Raw genomic sequence first — 13,347 nt, forward strand, 5'->3', positions numbered from 1 at the left:
CTGGGTTCAGACGTAACAACCCAGTGTTTGGGTAGTTTCTGTGTTACTCAGATCCTGGGTCAGACGTAACAACCCAGTGTTTGGGTAGTTTTTGTCTTACTCAGATCCTGAGTCAGACGTAACAACCCAGTGTTTGGGTAGTTTTTGTGTTACACAGATCCTGGGTCAGACGCAACAACCCAGTGTTTGGGTAGTTTTTGTGTTACTCAGATCCTGGGTCAGACGTAACAACCCAGTGTTTGGGTAGTTTTTGTGTTACTCTGATCCTGGGTCAGACGTAACAACCCAGTGTTTGGGTAGTTTCTGTGTTACTCAGATCCTGAGTCAGACGTAACAATCCAGTGTTTGGGTAGTTTTTGTGTTACTCAGATCCTGGGTCAGACGTAACAACCCAGTGTTTGGGTAGTTTTTGTGTTACTCAGATCCTGGGTCAGACGTAACAACCCAGTGTTTGGGTAGTTTTTGTGTTACTCAGATCCTGAGTCAGACGTAACAACCCAGTGTTTGGGTAGTTTTTGTGTTACTCTGATCCTGGGTCAGTCGTAACAACCCAGTGTTTGGGTAGTTTTTTGTGTTACTCAGATCCTGGGTTCAGACGTAACAACCCAGTGTTTGGGTAGTTTTTGTGTTACTCAGATCCTGGGTCAGACGTAACAACCCAGTGTTTGGGTAGTTTCTGTGTTACTCAGATCCTGGGTCAGACGTAACAACCCAGTGTTTGGGTAGTTTTTGTGTTACACAGATCCTGGGTCAGACGCAACAACCCAGTGTTTGGGTAGTTTTTGTGTTACTCAGATCCTGGGTCAGACGTAACAACCCAGTGTTTGGGTAGTTTTTGTGTTACTCAGATCCTGGGTCAGACGTAACAACCCAGTGTTTGGGTAGTTTTTGTGTTACTCAGATCCTGAGTCAGACGTAACAACCCAGTGTTTGGGTAGTTTTTGTGTTACTCTGATCCTGGGTCAGGCGTAACAACCCAGTGTTTGGGTAGTTTTTGTGTAACTCAGATCCTGGGTCAGACGTAACAACCCAGTGTTTGGGTAGTTTTTGTGTAACTCAGATCCTGGGTCAGACGTAACAACCCAGTGTTTGGGTAGTTTTTGTGTAACTCAGATCCTGGGTCAGACGTAACAACCCAGTGTTTGGGTAGTTTTTGTGTTACTCAGATCCTGGGTCAGACGTAACAACCCAGTGTTTGGGTAGTTTTTGTGTTACTCAGATCCTGGGTCAGACGTAACAACCCAGTGTTTGGGTAGTTTTTGTGTTACTCAGATCCTGAGTCAGACGTAACAACCCAGTGTTTGGGTAGTTTTTGTGTTACTCTGATCCTGGGTCAGGCGTAACAACCCAGTGTTTGGGTAGTTTTTGTGTAACTCAGATCCTGGGTCAGACGTAACAACCCAGTGTTTGGGTAGTTTTTGTGTTACTCAGATCCTGGGTCAGACGTAACAACCCAGTGTTTGGGTAGTTTCTGTGTTACTCAGATCCTGGATATCTGGGTCACAAGAAGTCCAATTAAAATCAATATCACCTTTAAATTTACAAAGTAATGTTTCACCGGGTAAACCCATTGTATAATTTTAAATGACACCTCTTTTACTTTGTTTGTAATTAAATATTGATTAGATATAAGCCAAACCTTATATAAGGCAAAGACACAATGTTTCTTTGAAATAACTCTTTTATGGATCTGTTTTGTGAGTTAAGGGAAAAATGTATATTATCTACATAAGAAGTCACTATAGGAGGTGGAGACCATTGTTGAATGTGATCTCTTTTCTGATGTCTAAACAGATTTAGAGAATATAGCACCAAAAACTTCTGTCCCGTGTCCCGTGGGTTACAGGAATCTTACAATTTGCCTAAAAATCATTATAAGTGAAAAGAAAGCCATTTAAATTAAACAACTGATCCCCCATAATATCAAATCAAGGTTTCAAAATAATGATTTGGGTTTATATAATATATCCCTATTGTTCTATATATAATACTCATGTGGTGTTTGTGAATCAAGGAATATGATTATAAAAAGGCCTGACGATGAAATTCAAATAGTTTTTCACAGGTATTTTGTCAAGAACTAAGAAGAAAATTACTATTTATCTATTTACATATTTGCTGCATAAGTTAGTCTAGAAATACCCTCAGCCTTTGTAATTAAAACTCTGCCCCTTAAAGAAAGATCTCTCATAAGCCATTGATTTCATTTCCTTTTAGTTTTTCCAGCAATAGTTTTGAAATGTATTAAACATCTTCTGAACATGACACAAGCTCCGGCACCAGATCCAGCGCCGTACGGTGGAAACGGCACAACAGACGGGACGATTACTCTTGAAAATCATTCATTTTTACTTCTAACATTTGTTAAACGAGCTCAAATGTTAATAATATATATTAAAAACTATATAACTTATGCTATATACTGTAAAAATGATCAAAAATAAAGGAATTATTATTGCAAACCAGTGGTTGTGTTGAGTAGGTTTAAAAATATATATTTTTTTATTATTCATTTTATTATAGTAAAAACTAATCAACCCATTATGCTGGGTTAAATAAACAACCCAATTTATGGGTAAAATTAACCCAACATGTGTTCTGTCCTATATTTACAGCCCTTGGGTTAAAAACTACCCAAAGTCTGCTGTTTTTAACCCAGTGTTTTTTAGATAGTATCAATGTCTTCTCTGTCACTTTTGATCAATTTCCTTGCTGAATAAAAGTATTAATTTCTTAACCCTCCAAGAAATGTGCATCAAAGCTTCATGACATTTTTAAAAATGTTTTAGTATGATATGCTAAACATGATGTCAAACAACAATAATGTCTCTTAACATTCAAGTTAGTCTAGTGTAAAGTGTTATGATTGAATTTATTGGATCATTATGAAGTAAATCAGCATTTCTTGGATGTCCAGAGAAATTCACATGCAATGTTGGCTCAACAAACCAGTTTGACAAGCGTCTTTCCTCCTTTAAAGTGAAGCAAAAGAACAACACTCATGTCTAAGTGGCTCACAGCGAATCAATACCCAGCGAAAGGAAGCCATTGATCAATATCTATAGTTTCTTTACGATTGTTTTTTATAGGTGGAGACTCCATGACAAACAGATGTCAGGAAACATTGGCCTCATATCCATAATTCATCGATGAGGATGAGTTAAACTAAAAGAAATGTCTTTTCTGATGCACGTCCAGCCAAAAACATGAGTGGAGATCCTCTTGATTATCCACCGACATTTCAATTATGCATAAACATAAACGTGATTGATTACACAGGTCTCGTTTAATGCTCAGCAAACGTTTGCTTGATTGTCCATCAAAAAAAAAAAAAACTCTTCATCCCGATTGATGTTTGGATCATAAAACAATGCCAGGTGACACTGCACTCTTTTTCTCAGCATCGACCTTAAACAATCTTCCTACAGTCACAGGAATATATAATTTTAAAAAAAAGCATTTGTGACATGGCACAGATCCACATTTGTATGAATTAAGTTTAACTTGATGTACTAAAATGACAAACTAAAACTGAAATAAAAATGTATAAAAACTATTCAGACATTATGACAAAATGTAAAAAATAATAACACAAAAACAAAATTAGCAACATCCTAATAATACGTTTTATTTATAGTGCCTTTCCAAAGCTCAACGTCGCTGTACAAGAAAATAACACACAAGCATCATAGATATACAGTATTGTTCAAAATAATAGCAGTACAATGTGACTAACCAGAATAATCAAGGTTTTTCGTATATTTTTTATTGCTATGTGGCAAACAAGTTACCAGTAGGTTCAGTAGATTCTCAGAAAACAAACGAGACCCAGCATTCATGATATGCACGCTCTTAAGGCTGTGCAATTGGGCAATTAGTTGAAAGGGGTGTGTTCAAAAAAATAGCAGTGTGGCATTCAGTGTGGCAATCACTGAGGTCATCAATTTTGTGAAGAAACAGGTGTGAATCAGGTGGCCCCTATTTAAGGATGAAGCCAACACTTGTTGAACATGCATTTGAAAGCTGAGGAAAATGGGTCGTTCAAGACATTGTTCAGAAGAACAGCGTACTTTGATTAAAAAGTTGATTAGAGAGGGGAAAACCTATAAAGAGGTGCAAAAAATGATAGGCTGTTCAGCTAAAATGATCTCCAATGCCTTAAAATGGAGAGCAAAACCAGAGAGACGTGGAAGAAAACGGAAGACAACCATCAAAATGGATAGAAGAATAACCAGAATGGCAAAGGCTCAGCCAATGATCACCTCCAGGATGATCAAAGACAGTCTGGAGTTACCTGTAAGTACTGTGACAGTTAGAAGACGTCTGTGTGAAGCTAATCTATTTTCAAGAATCCCCCGCAAAGTCCCTCTGTTAAAAAAAAGGCATGTGCAGAAGAGGTTACAATTTGCCAAAGAACACATCAACTGGCCTAAAGAGAAATGGAGGAACATTTTGTGGACTGATGAGAGTAAAATTGTTCTTTTTGGGTCCAAGGGCCACAGGCAGTTTGTGAGACGACCCCCAAACTCTGAATTCAAGCCACAGTACACAGTGAAGACAGTGAAGCATGGAGGTGCAAGCATCATGATATGGGCATGTTTCTCCTACTATGGTGTTGGGCCTATTTATCGCATACCAGGGATCATGGATCAGTTTGCATATGTTAAAATACTTGAAGAGGTCATGTTGCCCTATGCTGAAGAGGACATGCCCTTGAAATGGTTGTTTCAACAAGACAATGACCCAAAACACACTAGTAAACGGGCAAAGTCTTGGTTCCAAACCAACAAAATTAATGTTATGGAGTGGCCAGCCCAATCTCCAGACCTTAATCTAATTGAGAACTTGTGGGGTGATATCAAAAATGCTGTTTCTGAAGCAAAACCAAGAAATGTGAATGAATTGTGGAATGTTGTTAAAGAATCATGGAGTGGAATAACAGCTGAGAGGTGCCACAAGTTGGTTGACTCCATGCCACACAGATGTCAAGCAGTTTTAAAAAACTGTGGTCATACAACTAAATATTAGTTTAGTGATTCACAGGATTGCTAAATCCCAGAAAAAAAAATGTTTGTACAAAATAGTTTTGAGTTTGTACCGTCAAAGGTAGACACTGCTATTTTTTTGACCACACCCCTTTCAACTAATTGCCCAATTGCACAGCCTTAAGAGCGTGCATATCATGAATGCTGGGTCTCATTTGTTTTCTGAGAATCTACTGAACCTACTGGTAACTTGTTTGCCACATAGCAATAAAAAATATACTAAAAACCTTTATTATTCTGGTTAGTCACATTGTACTGTTATTATTTTGAACAATACTGTACAGTTATACACATACAAATACAGTAACTAAACAGAGAAGGGTTGGAAATACTGTAAGAAAAGATATGTTTTAGTTGAGATTTGAATGAGGCTATCTGAGTAGCAGTGTCACAAAGAGTTTCGGAGCCACAGATAGTTAAAATGATCTATCACTCATAGTTAAAAGATGAAAACGAGGTACAGTAAGCATGTTGTATGTCAGATGACCGGAGAGAAAGAGGGGGAGAACCAGAGCAGAAGTTCAGATAAAGAATTGGGAGCAAGTCCATGAAGTAAATGTAACCCGTTAACAAGACACTTATACTGGATGCGGACAGAAACCGGCGGTAGCAATGTAGATTGTAGAGCAAAGGGGTGATGTGATCAGATTTCTTGACTTGAGTGACTGACCCTGGCAGCCGAGTTTTGAACATTAGTGACTGTTTTGTAATCTGGGGATTGTTTTAGTGGGCAGCCCAATAAGAAGTGCGTTACAGTAGTCAAGACGAGAGGTTATTAAAGCACTCATAGTGAGCAGGTCACAGTCGGGCAATATTACGAAGGTGGCAGAATGTAGTCTTGGTAATAGAACTTATATGAGATTGAAATGTAAGCGATGAATCAAATGATACACCCAGATTTCTAACAGTGTGAGATGGAATTACTGTGGCCGGCCCCATCAATCGGTAGACTCAATGCAGACTTTGTTAATAGGAATGGTGAACGGAAAACAATAACCTTCTAAAGTTTTATCCTTATTACATTTAAGAAAGTTTCAATGTAACCAGATTTTAATATCAGCAATAGAGGTTTTCAGAGAGAGCAGAGATGTCATCAGCATAACAATGATAGTTGAGACCATGACTATACGGTTAATATTATTGAATATGATTGGTCCAAGGACAGAGCCTTGACGGACACCCTGAGAGAGAGAACACAGAGAAGATTTGAAGTTATGAATAGTAATAAAAAATGTATCTATCACTGAGATATAAAATTAACCAAGATAAAGCACTACCCGTGCTGCCAATAGCTGATAGCCGAAAAGTGAGAATATGATGAGATACAGTGTCAAAGGCAGCTGTTAGGTCAAGCATGATGAAAACCGTAAGACGACCAGAATCAGCAGACATTAGGAGGTCATTCATTTTTACCAACGCTGTTTCAGTGCGCTGGCCACTGTGGCCAGATTAAACGGGATCAGGAAGATTGTTAGCAGAGAGATGAGCTTGTAGCTGCGAGGCAACTACTTTTCAACACTTTTCCGCAGCTGTTTTTAATGATAGTGGGACGGACCCAGAAGAAAAAGTTGATCAGATGAGAAATTGGAGAGGAGATTACAGTTTTTAAGAAGAGATGCTGGATCTAACTGACAAGTAGATGAGCTAGTTTGAGCAATTAAATCATTAACAGAAGATGGACTGGAGTAAAGCAAGAGGATGTATTTTATTGGCTGAGGTGAGGACCAGTTAGAGGATGAGTTTGATGAAAATGTTTCATAGATAGATTTGACCTTATTTACAAAAAAGTGGAGGGACGAGTTGCAGAGGTCACTTGAGCCAGTATTAAGATGTGAAGTTGGACTAATCCAATAAGTTTGTTAAAGGGGTGGTTCCGTTGATTTTTTTTAGGCTTGGTTGTGTTTATAGGGCATGGTGTCTTAATACTTTTTTTTTTTTTTTTTTACGCCATATTTTCTCATATTCTCCCTTTATTCCACACGCTGTCTCCACTGTCCTTTCAACGGCTCGTTTGCTTCCTGCTTCTATGAAGCCCATCCCTCTGAAAAACGCAATGGTCTTAGATTGGTCAGATGGCCAAATGTAGTTTCCTGTATTTTTATTGGCTGAAGTGCCAAGCACAGGTTGTCCAGAAGCCACGCCCCTTCCCATTACGGGCAGAAGTCACATCTGCGGAGAATAGCGAGGGTTTATGATGTCACTAACCCAAGAAGAAGCTCGCTGTAGTCCAAACCGGCCGTTTTAGGCAATAAACTGCCGTAACTTTAAAAGACAATATCTCCGTTTGCATTGAACTTTCAGCGCTGTAACTTTGCAGATACTGTTTATGCTCAAGCAGCAACATTACTAACTAAAGTTAAAAAAAGTGAAATCACACGCACCCACACCTTTAACAGTTAAAAAAAAAAAATGTCTTAGGTCGACTTTTAGCAGTGTTAATAATGGTGGAGTAATATTCTGTATGTGTGGCATAAAAAGATGACATTTCAGCTGGTGAGCACATAAATCTTCATAATGCTCCTCCAGGCGACTTTTCCTATAGGCAGTGGGTACCAAGTGTAAATAGCAACTAGACTATTGACACTAAGTGAAATAAATTCTTTACTTTAGGCACTTTATTTTCCACTTTTAGAACATGTTCTTAATTTTTATTCAGAGTAAATGCTTTTCCGATGTGCTTTGTGATGGGAAACAGGAGAAGAGCGAGCTCTGCAAAAGGCAGATTTTGTTGGCACTTACCAACAAGGCACACTATTTGCGCTTGCTGTAAATAGACACTCTGTTTCCCATATATCGGCGCTCGAGACGTCTGCCAGTTTGTTAAAGCAGTCGGAGCTCATGTGTATAAGGTGACCCATGAGGTTAAGGTACCTGCTTGATTGTCCACGGCTTCAGAGATAGCAAAGTTGTGAGAGAACAGCAGAAGGACGAGAAATGAGAGTAAGACGACGGAGAAGATGCATTAATAGAGTCTGAGAATGACAGAGGATCAACAAGGCAAGGCAAGGCAAGTTTATTTGTATAGCACATTTCATACCCAATGGCAATTCAAAGTGCTTTACATAGAAATTAATTAAAACAGTGGTAACAAATGCATGAGAAAAAAAAGAATACCATATGGACGAATAAAAATTTAAAACAAGCATAGTTAAAAACAGTTGTAAAGACAATAATAAGAATAAAATAAAAAATAATAATAATAAAAAAAAAAAAAATAAAATAAAAAAAAAGTCAGATCCCTGTTATAAAAATAAACATTCTTCAGTTTACAGCCTACAAACATGTACCATCTTTATTAGAGCACCTCTCATTCATTTCTTTCTCAAACACGATCATAACATCCATTTTAATCACTATTCCCTGATTTTTACTCAGGAACCTTCTTGTTAAACCCATACTCACTCATCATACCCTCCACAGATTTACACATACTCAAACCTTATTGTCAAACTTACTATTTCCATCAAACCCAGTTTTCACTCATCATATTTAACTCAAAAGAACATATAAAATAAACAATAACCAAAGATAATAACAAAGGTAAACTAAAACAATTATAAAAAGAATAAAGAGATAAGATAGGGTGCAATCAGTCGGACATACAGTGCTCAGAGCTCATTCAGTAAATGCTCAGCTGAACAGATGTGTTTTGAGTCTGGATTTGAATGTGGCTACTGTTGGAGCACATCTGATCTGTTCAGGAAGCCGGTTCCAACTACGGCTGGCATAATAGCTAAAAGCAGACTCTCCTTGCTTTGAGTGAACTCTTGGTATTTCTAACTGACTTGATCCTGCTGATCTGCTGATCAACTGCTGATCAAATCTGCTGATCAACAGATTTAACAATGCGATAATTAATAGTAGTTTTGTACAGAGGTTCAGGAAGAGGAAAGTCAAATCTTACTGTTATCAGTTTATGATCAGAAATACCAGTTTAGTAAATGCAATGAAAAAACTTTCAAAAGTTGTAGTTAATGCTCTGTGAACTAACATGAACATTAACATTAACAAAGGTTAATAAATTCTATAAACATATATTGTTCATTGTTAGCTTCCATTAGTTAATGCATGAATTGTTAACAAACGAGACCTTATTGTAAAGTGTTACCATAAAAATGTAAAATATTAATTAAAAATATAATAGTCTGAACACTTAAGCAATGATATTTAACACTCTATTCTAGAGTATCAAGTTTTACACACTTCATGTAAAAGAAAATAAGCTAGTAAAAACACAACTGGGAATATTGATAATGGATTCCTCTGTAAAAAATGTCCGTGAAAAAAAACGGTAATCTACTGGCAGCTGTGGTTGCCAGCATCATACTGTAAAAATACGGAGCACTGCTGTTTTTTAAATTAATAACTTAATACCATTTTTTCAGCTACAGTAGACAACTGTAAATTAACAATTAAATTACAGTTGTCTATACTCTAGCTGAAAAAACGGGGAAATGAACGTGGGGGAGAGGACGCTGGCGTTGTCTGTTCGCCGCTTCTCCACCCACAACAAATCATGTTAATGTACTATTAGATTTACATTTTATTTTATGTCCTTATGTTTGTGACTAGTCTAACAGTCAGAGCTACAATTGGGACTGTTGCTGATTGCTGGCAGCCACTGAGAGGTCGTTGTTCGTCGTTTCCCCGTTTTCCACCGCTTCTCTAATGTTTACGTTTGAATTGCTGCGGTTGGTTTCTGGTTTGGAGGACATTTGATGTTTCTCGCCGCGGGTGCTCACTGGTGGTCTCCCTTGGGCTTAAGCTGCATGGTGGCTGAAGTTTGCACCGGGCTAGCGTCATCCGGGCTCTCGTCGTCGGCGTCCGGCATGATGTTGGGATGTTCTGCTTCTGTTCCGTCCTGCATTGCGACCGTGGAGCGACATCTGCGCCGGCCCCGGTGTGTCCACAGAAGTGCCCGGAGGAATGTTCTGCCTCCTGCATGGTGCTGCAGCGATCCCCATCGTTTGAATCATCATGAAGAAGACCCATCATCTGGTCTTCAGCTGTCGTGCCTCGGCGATGTCATCGGGACACTGCCGCTGGGACAAATCTGAAACATGGAGTGGACCACAGTGTGCTGCGGAGCTAACAGAGACTTCCACCATCAGCTGTTTTCTGTCCACCATCAGCTCTGTTTCTGTTCACCATCAGCTCTATTTCTGTTCTGTTTTCTGTGTTGGTTGATTGTTTGTAGTATTCTATATTTTTACTTGTTATTCATTTTTTGTTGTTATCCCCCCCCCCCCCCCCCCCCCTTTGTTGCACTTTGAGATTCTTCGGAATGAAAAGTGCATTATAAATAAAATCTATTATTATTATTATTATTAATTTAAAAAACAGCAGTGCTCTGTATTTTTACAGTATGACGCTGGCAACCACAGCTGCCAGTAGATTACCGTTTTTTTACATGGACTTTTTTTACAGTGTGGAATGACTATGGCTCTGTGTGTCCATATGATCAACCAATCACAGCGTGCTAAAACTGTGATGTCCCCTCTTATGCACTGCAGTCTGCACAACTTTACATTAGGCGTGGAGTTCCAGGTATCACTTTCTTCAGAGCATCATCATCCTCACTAGAGCCCTAAAACATTGATAACCTCTTAACCACGAATGATCATCTACCCTTAAAGCTCTGCATTATTAAACGCTCTTTAGCCATCTATACGATTAGAATTAGCATTCCAGAAGCTTTTAAGCTTCAAAGTTTGTCCATCATATGCTCAATAGGGAAGGTGGACATATGCTCTTTCTGTGAGATACTGTTACTGTGAATAAGAAATAGATTAATACACGAACATTAGACAATGTATTGAGAAAAATGCACAGAAAATCTATACATATGGAACTGGAATATACTATATTATATGGTACCCAGAAATTCAGAAAATAAGGTCACAACATTTCATTCATTATGAGATTTCATTACTGTTAATATATTTAATTAACTCTTTCCCAAAATTTTCGGGCCATACATTTTTTCACTGTTATACAGTAGGGGGTGCTATTACACATCTTCTGAAAGAGTACAGAATCTCCAGATCAAAACACAGATGAAGCAGCAGCAGAAACAAGTGATAAAAGCATTGCTTAAGAACATGTCAAATAATATTTATGAAAGATTAAACAGCATATAAATCATAACTGCCAAACAATGCTGAATGAAATGTCGAAGCAGGAGGACTGTTAAGCTTTGGGTAGTTGATGGACTCAGGCTGCATCCGAAATCGCATCCTTCCTTACTATAAAGTAAATTCAGGCATACTACATCCGCCATGTTGTCACTGTCATGTGACCCACAACATCAGTTGCGTTGCTTCACTGTCATTAATAAATCCTCTCCTGTGGCTTCATGGAATAGGAAAGTGTCCATCGTATGCACACTTCAGAATCACGCTGCGAGTAGTAAATCATCTGGGTTATTTTTTCCTTACACTTTATGAGTACTGTGAATTCAGACACATTTCTTTTGTCACATTCTGTTTTTCGCATACCTTAGGGAAGTAAGAGATTTCGGACACAGCTATTGTACATGCTATGGTAGGCTACACATGCTGCATACTGCAAAAAATAAGTATGGGGCCTTTCTGATCTTAATGGAGGCTGTATTTCCTTCTGTTTCCCTCTGATCTCTGACAGGGTGGGAAAAACTCATCTCTTTGATAGAATCAGGAGATACACATGTATTTAATAGCTAATTGAACTGAGATGATATAATGAACTGCAGGTGGAAGCAAAATAACAATGTCAAATTGAATCAAACTGCAATCTGAGTCCACAGATTCTGCTGAGTCGACAAACTCTGATCATTAAACAACTTCCGACAGCTATGAGTATTGACGATAACTTCATTACATAAAAGTTATAGATCAAGAAAAGACATAGGCAAACTTCCTGCCAACTCTAAACTCACGTCATGATTCATGATGAACCTCTCACTGATTTCTATTCTTCTTAAAAATTTTATACAATTACTGTAGACAAACATAAACCTTTACTCTAAACTTAATCTCTTAATGGGTTAGGGTTAGGTAGGCTTAGTAACCCTAACCTAACCCTAACCCTAGTTTTGGAAGCAAACACGACACAAAGATTGTGCTATCTGATTATAATGGCAACAGCCGACCCTCAGTCCTCACAAACATGTTATTCGGGCCCCTTTAAAAAGCTTTTTTCGCTACTCTGTCCAAGTCTTTTTAATACGTTTTGCTGTATTATTTCTGTATTTTCAGGCTACATTTTTAGCAATGAAACAATTAAACAGATGTGAACTTCACCCAAAATTACACCTATACAACAAGATTGACTAAATCCTTAAAATCCTAAAAATGTATATCAAATCATTTTAGTGCCACCTGCTGCTCAAAATGAATCACTACAGCTGAACAACTTTAGCCCTTCAAACTTCTGTCCATTCTACTGTAAAGCACACAAACTAAACAGGGGAACCAGGAGTTATTCTGGATAATACTCTAGTGCTCTAAACACGAACCAGCCCTGTGTATGTGCACACATTTAACCACTTCTTCTTCAAATGAAATATGTGCAAATAAGGACACTGATCCATGCTATTCATTACACTTTAAAGGGATAGTTCACACAAAAATGAAAATATTTGTAATTTACTCACCCTCATGTCGTTCCAATGGAGTTTCTTTCTGTTGTTGACCACAAAAAGATGATATTCTGAAGATATTGATAACAATTTGACGGCACCCTTTGACTTCCATAGTATTTTTTATCCTTAATGAAAATCAATGGGTGCCGTCAAATGGTTACCAACATTGTTCAGAACGTCTTCTTGTGTTCAGCAGCAGAAAGAATCTCATACAGTTTTGGAACAACATAAGAGTGAGTAAATAAAAATTATTTTCATTTTTGTGTGAATTATTCCTTTTAAAGTGTTATGAATATCATGTATCAGTGTCCTTATTTGCACATTTTCAATTTGAATATGAGCGCATACACAGTGCTGGTTCGTGTTTAGAGCACTAGAGTAGGCCTAGCATATGAAATATGTCCATAAAAACTTGAAACTTGCTTGCTCCTGTCTGTTTGTCTGGCTATCACCGGACCAAGCTCAATTTAAGATTGAACATTGCTCTGGGGAGTCTGCTCTGTATTTTCTACTGCACAAGAGGAGTGATATACGAGCATAATTCAAATGACTGTATGCAAGTGGATAGTCCTTCAACCAATCAGACCACAAGAGGCGTGATCAACGGGCAACGACCCATAACTTCTCTATCCGTCATCATATTAAACCTGCCAATAGCACACCAGGTATACCTATAGATAA

This window comes from Pseudorasbora parva, chromosome 9 (assembly GCF_024679245.1).
Source record: "Pseudorasbora parva isolate DD20220531a chromosome 9, ASM2467924v1, whole genome shotgun sequence".
Classification (NCBI taxonomy): domain Eukaryota; kingdom Metazoa; phylum Chordata; class Actinopteri; order Cypriniformes; family Gobionidae; genus Pseudorasbora; species Pseudorasbora parva.